The sequence below is a fragment of the Sorex araneus genome, chromosome 9 (genome assembly GCF_027595985.1).
Source record: "Sorex araneus isolate mSorAra2 chromosome 9, mSorAra2.pri, whole genome shotgun sequence".
NCBI lineage: Eukaryota > Metazoa > Chordata > Mammalia > Eulipotyphla > Soricidae > Sorex > Sorex araneus.
In genome coordinates, this window is record NC_073310.1 from 65913452 (window position 1) to 65923725 (window position 10274).

General features: G+C 42.0%; 1 pseudogene; it reads right to left on the reverse strand.

Annotated features, from left to right (window-relative positions):
- Positions 1-4256: 4256 nt before the first annotated feature.
- LOC101547939 (T-complex protein 1 subunit alpha-like) lies at positions 4257-5873 on the reverse strand (annotated as a pseudogene).
- Positions 5874-10274: the final 4401 nt, after the last annotated feature.

A 10274-nucleotide genomic window follows, 5' to 3' on the forward strand; every position in this document is an offset into this window, starting at 1 on the left:
TGTGTTTGCATTTCACTCATACAGTGATCGTTTACCCATCCCTCCACCAGTGCCCATTCACCTCCTCCAATGATCCCAGTATCCCTCTCCCCCCCACCCCCCACCACCCCACCCTGCCTCTGCAGCAGGGCATTTCACTTTGTTCTCTCTCCTTTTGGGTGCTGTAGTTTTCAATAGAGGTATTGAGTGGCCTTCATGTTCGGTCTATAGTCTACTTTCAGTCTCTTTCCAACCTGAATGGGTCCTTTCGACATCCTCTACTTGGTGCTCCCTTCTCTATATGAGCTGCCTTCTCCCCTAGCATGTGAGACTAGTTTCCAAGCTGTGGGGCAGACCTCCTGATCCTTATCTCTGCAACTCTTGAGTGTTAGTCTCCAATTCTGCTATTTTATATTCCACAGATGAGTGCAATATTTCTCTGACTGTCTCTTTCTGACTCATTTCAATTAACAATATACTTTCCATGTTGATCCACTTATATGCAAGTTTCATGACTTCATCTTTTCTAACAGCTGCATAGTATTCCATTGTGTAGATGTACCAAAGTTTCTTTAACCAGTCATCTGTTTTTGGACACTCTGTTTTTTCCCAGATTTTGGCTGTTGTAAATGGTTCTGCAATGAACATACAAATGCAGATGTCATTTCTACTATACCTTTTTGCCTCTCCAGGATACGTTCCCAAGGGTGGTATTGCTGGGTCAAATGGGAGCTCGAGTTCTAATTTTTTGAGAAGCGGCCATACTCTTTTCCAAAAGGGCTGAACCAGTTGGCATTCCCACCAGCAATGAAGGAGAGTCCCTTTCTCCCCACATCCATGACAACACAGGTTTCTTTTGTTCTTTTGGATGTGGGCCAATCTCTGTGGTGTGAAATGATATCTCATTGTTGTTTTGATCTGCATCTCCCTGATGATTAGTGATGTAGAGCATTTTCTCATGTATCTTTTAGCCATTTGGATTTCTTCTTTGAGAAAATTTCTGTTCATTTCCATCCCCCATTTTTTGATGGGTTTGGGAGTTTTCTTCGTGTAGAGTTCAACCAGTGCCTTGTATACCCTTGATACCAACCCCTTATCAGATGGATTTTCGGTGAATATCCTTTCCCATTCTATAGATTGTCTTTGTATTTTGGTCACTGTATCTTTTTAGGTGCAGAACCTTCTTAGTTTAAGGTAGTCCCATTTGTTTATCTCTTTTCACTTGCTTGGCCAGTGGCATGTCAACTTTGAAAATAACTTTAGCTTCAATGTTGTGGGGGGTTTTTCAAACCTTGTCTTCCATGCACCTTATGGATTCTGGTCTGATGTTGAGATCTTTGATCCACTTTGACCTGATTTTTGTACAAGGTGTTAAGTAGAGATCTGAGCCCATTTTTTGCATGTTGCTGTCCAGTTTTGCCAGCATTATTTGTTGAAGAGGATTTTCTTGCTCCAATTCACATTTTTTGCTCCCTTATCAAAGATTAGATGGTCATATATTTGAGGGTGTGTGTCAGGGTATTCAGCCAACCCTGTTCCATTGGTCTGTGGCTCTGCCTTTGTTCCAGGACCATGCTGTTTTAATTATTACCACTTTGTAGTAGAGATTGAGGTTGGGGAGGGTGATTTCTCCAATATTCTTTTTCCCAAGAGTTGCTTTACTAATCGTGGGTGCTTATTGTTCCATATGAATTTCAGGACTGTTCGCTCCATTTCTTTGAAGAATGTCATGGGTATCCTTATAGGGATCGCATTGAATGTGTACAATGCTTTGGGGAGTATTGCCATTTTGACAATGTTAATTCTCCCAACCCATGAGCAGGGGATATTCTTCCATTTTCTCATGTCCTCTATTATTTTTTGAAGTAGTGTTTTGTAGTTTTCTTTGTACAAGTCCTTTACCTCCTTAGTTAAGCTGATTCCGAGGTACTTGATTTTCTGAGACACGATTGTGAACGGGATTGTTTTCTTCATGTCACTTTCTTCTCTCTCACTATTTGCGTATAGGAAAGCAATGGACTTTTGGGTATTGATTTTATAGCCTGTAACTTTACTATACAAGTTTATTGTTTCTAAGAGTTTATTGGTAGAGGTTTTAGGGTTCTCTAAGTATAGTATCATATCATCTGCAAATAGTGAGAGCTTGATTTTTTCCTTTCCTACTTGAATTTCCTTAATACCTTTTTCTTGCCTAACCCCTATTGCAAGTACTTCCAGTACTATATTGAACAGAAGTGGAGAGAATGGGCATCCTTGTCTCGTCCCTGATCTCAGAGGGAAGGCTCTTACTTTTTCCCCATTGAGGATGATGCTTGCCATAAGCTTGTAGTAGATGGCTTTGACTATATTGAGGAAAGTCCCTTCTATACCCATTTTGGCAAGAGTTTTCATCATAAATGGGAGCTGGATCTTGTCAAATGCTTTCTCTGCATCTAGTGATATGATCATATGGTTCTTTTCTTTTGTTGATATGATGGATTATGTTGATTTCCAAATGTTAAACCATACTTGCATCCCTGAGATTAATCCCACTTGGTCGTGGTGTATGATCTTTTTGATGAGTTGTTGAATTCTGTTTACTAATATTTTGTTGAGAATCTTTGCATATGTGTTCATCAGTGATATTGGCCTGTAATTTTTTTTTGTACTGTCTGTCTGCTTTTGGTGTCAGGGTGATATATGCCTCATAGAAATTGTTTGGGAGAGTTTCTGTTTCTTCAATTTCCTGGAAAATCTTGAGAAGAACTGGCAATAGTCCTCTTTAAATGTTTGGAAGAATTCGCTGGTGAATCCATCTGGAACTGGGCTTTTGTTTTTGGGAAGACTTGATTACAGTTTCAGTTTACTTGATATTAATAGGACTGTCCTCAGGTATTCCAGGTCTTCTTGATTCAGCCTTGGGAGATTATAGAAATCCAGGAATTTACCCATTTACTCTAGGTTCTCTTGTTTGGTAGCATACAGATTTTCATAGTAGTCTCTGATGATCTTTTGAATTTCTTTGATTTCTGTTGTGATATCCTCCTTTTCATTTCTGATTCAGTTTATAAGGGTTCTCTCTCTCTCTTTTTTTGTGATTTTTGCTAGTGGTTTATCAATCTTGTTTATTTTCTCGAAGAACCAGCTCTTACTTTCATTGATCTTTCAGATTGTCTTTTTGATTTCCATTTTGTTGATTTCTTCTCTAAGTTTTATTATCTCTTTCCTTCTGCCTGGTTTGGGCTCCTTTTTTTGGTCCTTTTCTAAAATCTTAAGCTGTGAGACAAGTTATTTATGTGGGCCCTTTCTTCCTTCCTGAGAAATGCTTGCAGAGCTATAAATTTTCCCCTTAACACGGCTTTAGCTGTGTCCCACAGGTTCTGGTAGCTCATGTCTTCATTCTCATTTGTTTCCAGGTACCTTTTGATTTATTCCTTGATTTCCTTCCTGACCCACTCATTGTTCAACATCGAGTTGTTTAATTTCTAGGTGTTTGATTTGGTTTTCCGCGTCTATTCTATACATGATTAACTTCTATCTTCAGTGCATCATGGTCTGAAAAGATAGCTGATACAATGTCTATCTCCCTGATTCTGTTGAGGTATGTTGTGTGGCCCAGGACATGGTCTATTCTGGAAAATGTTCCATGTGCGCTGGAAAAGAATGTGTATTCTTTTTTGGGCTGATATAATGCCCTGTGTAAATTTATTAACCCTCTCTCTGTTGTCTTCCTTCAAAGCCAATATCTTGATCTATCTAGAGGTGACAGGGTGGTTTTGAAGTCTCCAACTACTATTGTGTCTCTCACAATGTCCTTCTTGAGGTCTGTTAGCAGTTGTTGGTAGGTATTTAGCTGGTCCCTCATTTGGTGCATACATGTTTAGGAGTATGATTTCTTCCTGCTGTACATATCCCTTGATTAATACAAAATGGCCTGCACTATCCCTTCTAATCTTTTTTAACCTGAAATTTATGTTGTCCAATACTAGTAATGCCACCCCAGCTTTTTTGAGGGAGTTGTTTGCTTGCAGGGTTGTTTTCCATCCTTTGACTTTGAGTCTGTGTTTGTTCTGGCTATTCAGATGTGTTTCTTGCAGGCAGCAGAATGTTGGGTTCAGTCTCTGAATCCATTTTGCCACTCTGTGTCTCTTAATTGGTGAATTTAGACCATTGACATTATGGGAGATTATTGTTATGGGATTTTGTGCCATCTTTCTATAAGGGTTTGTTGTGCTTGTAGGGGGTTTTCTTGTCTTACAATAGCCCCTTAAGTCCTTCTTTTAGGTTTGGTTTTGAGTCTATGAAGTTCCTGAGCTGTCTCTTCCAAGCTCATCTGTGTTAATAATCAGGTTTTCATTGATGTAACGCACCGCTTCCTTGCAAGCCAGTCGATAGCCACTAATGACTGAATTGGGATGCATTTTCTGTTTGACTAGTTCATCTGTATTTTTCAGAAGTTCTACTGCAATAATGACCACTGAGGTCGTCCCACCTCCCACGTCCTTGTCCTGCAGATCCTCCAGCTCACATAAGACCTTGGCTGCATGATGATCCACCTCCAGTAACTTCAGAATGGTGGTCCATCATTCGTGATGGTGACATCACCGATATCACCCACCAACGTTTTATCCAAGCCAACTGGACCAAGGGAACTTTTGATAACATGGGCAATCGGAGCTGCTGCATAACATTCTGGGAGCGGATGGCCTCCCCAGTGCTGTGGCCCCCGAACATGGACAGGAGGCCCTTCATCTTCGCAGTGGGCAATGTGGCGAGTGTCGCACGGTCTGCAGGCTGGGCTGTGGCAACGGTGGCGTGGACTGGGCCGAAGCAAGGCCGAGGGTGTTGCTGGGAAGCTCCACTCTCGCCCGCGGTTCCCCTGCAGGCCAAGGGGCAGGGCGGGAAGGAACATAGGTTGGGGGGAGGGCTCTTGTAACTCTTATGCAACCCTTATATAACTCCAACTTATAACCAATCAGCTAAGCACAAGGAGTGGAAAGTCCCTCAGGCTCTGCCAAAAGGGGTGGCTCGTAAAAAGCCCCTGTTATATAATGTTATGGTATAAAAGCCCCTTACTTTTGAAAGTTGGGACTCCTCATTCCGAAAAGGCTGCCACTATGTCTGTGATCCAGACAAGGGTCCTAGTTTGAGCTAGCCAATAAAGACCCTTTGCTTATTGCATTGCAAATTGTCTTTGTGTGATTCCTCTGGAGAGATTTTCGCCTGGTTTAACAGCAGCACATACATCCTTTCTGCTCTCCCGGCCATAAACCAGGACAGCTGGGAAATGCAGTCCAGGGGAAGACCTTGGGCGACTCCAGGTTTGACTTGGAGGGGGCGAGTATGGCCATCGGCAGAGCTCAGGCCCAGCTGATACGTCCTTTAACATTTGGAGACTCACATTAGATCTGTCCTTCCTTGCTTAGGTCACTGTTGTTCTTTATTAAGTGATTATCCACATATGAGATTTTACCGACTTCATTAAACCATAAATTGAATTGTTGGCTGCAGCCTGTCCCGAGATTGACAGCAGTGTTCTCTCGCTTATGCCTAGAACGACTCTCATTACTTTCATTAGCAAACAGGAAGGCATGCCAGAAGCAATGCGCTTATTAGTCAAAGCAGGCCCAGATGAGTTTATTTGAAGATAGTCTCTCCCAAACATGTAATTTCTCTCTCGTTGAACCTTGCATGGAAAGCAGAGCATTTTCCTAGTCACTAGAAGGCCTGGCACTAAACATGTCATTTGTTTGGCCCCAGTTTCCTCACCTGACAGACAAGGAGCTTGGAAGGATGGTCTCAAGCTTGCTGCATGCTCTGAAATTCTGACCAAGTTGGATGGAGCCCACCACCGGTGCGTCTCTCTGAAGTCTGCAGTCCTGTCTTAAGCCTTTCCCACTGCCCATCTCTTCCATGCTGGCTTTGCTAGTGGCCAACTCCTTACCAGGATGATCAGCCAGCGTCTTCCTCAGCCCCAGCTGCTTGCTTGTAGAGCTTCAGAATCATCCTTTTGTGTCACTATTATAGTATCTAGGATCTTGCCTTTTTGAGTGGTGTTTATATATGTTATCCAATGCTGGGGATTAATCCAGGGCCTAAAAGCAAGGAGAGTGCTTCACTGCCCAGCCCCACCTACATCCGTACCTGCTCAAATTCATAATCGCTTTCCTGAATGTTGATCTGAGCTTCTCCTGTGCTCCATGACCCTTTCTCTTTGGATCTTTTGTAACACCCACGGACGGGATCCATTTGGTGGGACCATCTGTGTTTCACCCTCTGCCAAAGACACTGCACATTCTGGCAGCTTCCCTAAGTGTACTCCAGAGTTTCTGCCAAGTACAGTTGGGGACTTCATGAGTCTAAACCCAAGAGGACAGGCAGCAGACGACCAGGTAGGGTGCATATTAAACCAAGGTGTGTGGTGGAAGTCGAGTGGGCTGGTCTAGTCATCCTGAGTGTGGAAGAGCAGCCGGGTGAGTGAAACAGTGCTTCTGGTGACCAGAAAAGGAAGAGAGACCTCGAGAGGGAGGAATAGTGCCATGCACAGAGTTTCTCCGAGAGGTGCACTCCTCAGTTCTTGGAATTACAATCTGACCCACATGAGTGCCATTGGGAGCCCTGTGGACCTAGCACGTGCCCACAGCTGTCTGGTTCCTAAGAGTTTGGATTCATACTGGTTCAAATTCAGCCCTTGTAGGAGGGAGGTGGACTGGGATTCTAGAGAGTTCTGGTGAGAATCAAAAGAAAGCCAAGTCATCTGAGTCTTTCCATAGTGACTAGAAAAAAGGAAAGATGATGTCTGGTGAGACAAGGAGAAGCAGGCTGGTGAGAGGAAAGGAGAATCAAAAATGAAGACAGTTTATTCTGATAGCTTGTGTGGGTCTATTTCTCATCTTATCTGCACACGACACTATTTCTCTTCTCAAATTTCATGAGCGATTGAAGTACCATAAAAACTCCTCTTTTTCCTATGTAAGCAAGATGTGTCACTTGCAGACTCAAAGATATGTACATATTCAGAAAAATAATATATATGTTGAGGATGGTGTTAAATGCCCATTTTTTCAACCAAGATAAGGTTTGACTTCTATGTTAACATTACCAGAGAATCTGGTCCCCTCCCCCAATGGAATGATTGGAGTTTTTTCTTTAATTAGGGTTAATTATTTAAATGACAGCGGTATTACAGTTATCCAAACAGTTCATTTTCCATATCTCCATATTCTGGAAGTTAATCAAGGAAAATATTTGCATCTTTAAATTGGACTTTTAATATTTCAGTGGATAAAAGGTTAGAATGCAATTAAGATCTTTTTGTGTTTTCATGTTAATTTTTCTTTAAAGATTACATTTCTAATATGATTGTTAGAATTCTCATTTGTATAACAGAAAACCAACTACAAAAGTTAGCCCAAAGTGCAAAGGACATTGTGAGAAATGGGCCTAGAATAAAAGCTTAAGAACTGGGAGAGAATTCAAAAGACTGAGCTCATACTTTCCATGCTGGAGGCCTGGGTCTGATTCCTGGCACTGTGGTACCCAAAGAGCCTCCTCCCAGAGCAGAACCTGAAGTGAACTGCTGCTCCCACCCTACACTGCTGGCTGTGGCCCATCATAGAGAAGAAAGAACAATAAATAAACAACTAAAGCATCATGATTTTTGATGCCTCTTGGTAGCGAATTCAAGTATGTGCAGATTGGAAAAGAGTTAGCCAAAAAGAAGCAAGCATAATTATGGGCTTTCATGCTAAAAATTAATACTAGAGGCAAAGACTCTTTTACAACTTCAATTAGTTTATTTACTATATGATGTTATGTCCTTATGCTACATTCAAGCAATCTTGGAGTTAGCTTCTAGAAAAGGTGAACTTTAGCCAATGCATTGTCTTTTTTTGGGAGGTATTTTGGACCATAACTGGTGGTGCTCAGGGGTTATTCAGGCTTGTGTCTAGGGAGTCTCTCTTGGCAGTGTGGAGTGGGTCACTCTTGGCAGTGCTTAGGAACCATACGCGGTTCCAGGGATCAAACTAGGACCTGTCACATGCAAACCAAGTGCCTTAACCCCAGCACTATTTTTCCAGCCTAAATTTCCCTTGTTTTATTCTGCAGAGACCTTGGCAGAACTCGGCCTTTTCCGGACATGCCCCAGGAGCCTGACACGGAGGCAGCCATGGGTCCACTGAAGGGTGCTGTCTTTTGAGATAAGACAGAGCTCCGCAATGCAATCTGGCTTCAGAAATCACCAGCGGCTGGTCTAGGGGTATATCACTTAATCTGACTTTGCTCATCTCTAATACAATCTCAATAAAATTGGGTGCAAAAGGGAATCAGAGAACTAAAGACAACTAAGACCCTTGTAAAGCAGGAAGCTGTCAACATGCTGCTGCGGTGATTATGCCTTAGTTTCTTCAAGTAGGACAGGAATCTGTGGTGTCCAGACAAGTTTTCCTGAATGAATTGACTCATTCCATTCATGACAAAGCAAGATCACTGCCCCCTTTCATGCCAATGGAAGAAACGTTTTTCTGCTCTCCCAAACATTTCCGGTTTGCCAGTGATTTTCACAGGAGTAGGGACCCTTCAGAGAGCAGCAGAGGGTCAACAGGAAGCCCTGCCTGGAGCCAGGACTCCAGATGGTCGAAGATGTTCCCCTCTCCTGCTTCAGCTTTCAATCTGGAGTGAATCATGTAAACGACAGACTTTCTCTCAATGATAAACTGGCTGTTGGGGTGAATTCTTCACCATCCCACCCCTTTGGATGTTCTGCTAATGCATTGCAGGGAGAAAGATACACCTTAGTGCAAGAAGGCTCTCTCAGAATTCCATAGGCCTCGTGGCCTGGAACCAGCAGAGAAGTATTTCTCATGTCCTGAGAATGGAAAGTTCAGGATCAAGGCACCAGAGAGTTAGGAATCTGGTGATGGAATCTATGAACCTTCTTGGTTCATAGAGGCCTCTTTTCACTCCCTCCTCATCTGTCAGAGAACCAAGGGCGCTGCATTTACAGGAGCATGTATGGCTCATTAGGGCTCTGATCCCCTCACAGGCCCTCCCCCAAACACCATCACATTGGGGTTAACATCACCCCTGATTGTGGAATGTTGAGGAGACACCACCAATTTGTCCATGGCAGAGAGAAACAGGATCACTTGCTTCTCTTCACTTGTAAAGAATGAAAAATACATTTATTTTCCATTTGGTCAAGCAATCAAAAAGCAGAAATATGTGCCTATCATCTTAAAAGATTTTCTATTCCATTATTTTACTTACACTCCTCCCCCATCAAAAAAGGGATGTTAAAAAGAAAAGTATTTTCCAAATTGATGAATGAAAATAGCCTTTGAATGATGGATTAGAAAATATATTCATTCTGTAAAATGTCTCATGGTAGAAAATAAATTTTCTCAATCCAAGGTTTTCAATTATTATCAAATAAAACATTTGAATCATATCTTTCACTAGGAAAGTCAGGGAGCTAACATGGTCCTTTAGGCCATGATTCATGGCAAGTTCAGCAGATTTGTGATGGCTAGTCTTATTCAAATTTGTTATGTAGCATTCAGAAACAATTCTGAAAACTAATTTTCTATTTCTTATTCTATAAATCAGAAAAACCAAGTGTCATGTATTTTAAAGACGCATGCATGCATTATAAACACCTGAAAGTGCTCTATTCCATGATTCTTTAAAGAACCCTTATTTGGGTTCAAACTAAGAACCTTATTTGGGTTCACTAAGCTCATGCCTGTCTAGAGCAGTGATGTGTATACAAAACTGTTTTTTTTTGAGTTAAATTTATTCTTTTTATTACTAGAAATTTTGACCTTCAAGGTGTGAAGGGATGTCTCACGGCTGCAGAATTCATCAGTTATGATTAGTTTTCTGTCTGTTTCACTATGTTCTAGTTAAGAGGACAGTATACAAGTATTAGCACCAGGAGAGGATGAAAGGGGTTTGAGCTCATTTCTCCAGGACATACGTGCTGAGGAAACCCCATAAAGCCTGAATCCCCCTCCCCGATTAATTTAATATATGAGAGTTTTTATCAGGTCAATTATTTACTGGACATCTATAACTGGATCTCAAGCATGGTTCATGGTTGCACACAGAGGCCGTTCATCTCTGGCCCCGAGAGCCAACCAAGCCACATTTCTGCTCTGTGAAATCTCATTCCTTCTTTTTCTCTCTTTCTCTCTTTCATTGCAAACATTAAGGCATATTTAATTCAGGGTATTTTGCTTGTCTGTTCCCCGCCAATTCTCAGAGATGGGCAGGGACTATTCCGGGCACTGTGCTCAGGAGTAATCCTGGCTGTG